Genomic DNA, 1575 nt, shown 5'->3' with positions numbered 1-1575 from the left:
TTTACTCACTACTAGAAAACTGGGCGCTGGAAATTTCCGGCGGCTTTCCGGCGGAAATTAAAAAAGTCAACTTTTGTTGACTTCCGCCGGAGCTCCGCCGGAAAATTTAAACCGGTTATATTTCCGGCGGATTTATTAATTAAGGGTTAATTAATCTTTAAAAATTAATTAATATTTAAAAAAAATGGAAAAATATTTTACCGGCGGATATATCCGCTGGAAATTTTAAAAAATTCAAAAAAAATAAATCCGCCGGAAATCCGCCGTAAATTGTTTTAGAAAAATAATTTTTAAAAAATTAAAAAAAACTTTTAAAAAAATAAATTTTAAAAAAAATTAAAAATATATCCGCCGGAAATCCGCCGGAAATGTTTTTTAGAAAAAAAAATAAAAATCTTTTAACATTTTCCGGCGGACAAGTTCCGCCGGAAATTTTAAAAATTCAAAAAATATAAATCCGCCGGAAATTGTTTTAGAAAAATAATTTTTAAAAAATTAAAAAAAAACCTTTTAAAAAAATAAATTTAAAAATAAATCCCCCGGAAATTTAAAAAATTAGAAAAAATTAAAAAATAAATCCGCCGGAAATAGTTTTAGAAAAATACCGTATTGGTCTTTAATGAACCGTATTGGGCTCTAATGAACCGTATTGGACTTTAACGGTTTGAACCGTATTGGGCTGTAATGAACCGTATTGGGCTGTAATGAACCGTATTGGGCATTAATGAACCATATTGGGCATTAATGAACCATATTGGACCGTATTGGGCTTTAATGAACCGTATTGGACTCTAATGAACCGTATTGGACTTTAATGAATTGTATTGGGCTTTAATGAAACCGTATTGGGCTTTAATGAATCGTATGAGTCTTAACGGACCGTATTGGGCCTTAATGGACCGTATTGGGCCTTAATGGATCGTATTGGTCATTAATGAATCGTATTGGGCTTTAACGAACTGAATTGGGCCTTAATGAATCGTATGAGYCTTAATGAATCGTATGAGCCTTAACGGACCGTATTGGGCCTTAATGAACCGTATTGGGCTTTAACGGTTTGAACCGTATTGGGCTGTAATGAATCGTATTGGGCATTAATGAACCATATTGGACCGTATTGGGCTTTAATGAACCGTATTGTCCTCTAATGAATCGTATTGGGCATTAATGAACCATATTGGACCGTATTGGGCTTTAATGAACCGTATTGGGCTCTAATGAACCGTATTGGGCTTTAATGAACCGTATTGGGCTCTAATGAACCGTATTGGGCTTTAATGAACTGTATTGCGCTTTAATGAACCGTATTGGGCTTTAATGAACCGTATTGGGCTTTAATGAATCGTATGAGTCTTAACGGACCGTATTGGGCCTTAATGGACCGTATTGGGCCTTAATGGATTGTATTGAGCATTAATGAATCCTATGGGGCTTTAACGAACTGAATTGGGCCTTAATGAATCGTATGAGCCTTAACGGACCGTATTGGGCCTTAATGAACCATATTGGGCTTTAACGGTTTGACCGTATTAGGCTGTAATGAACTGTATTGGGCTGTAATGAATCGTATTGGGC

The sequence above is a fragment of the Cynara cardunculus genome (genome assembly GCF_001531365.2).
Source record: "Cynara cardunculus var. scolymus isolate 2C chromosome LG 8, CcrdV1, whole genome shotgun sequence".
Lineage (NCBI taxonomy): Eukaryota > Viridiplantae > Streptophyta > Magnoliopsida > Asterales > Asteraceae > Cynara > Cynara cardunculus.
The sequence above is the reverse complement of the archived record's forward strand: the minus strand, read 5'-3'. Positions refer to the sequence as shown.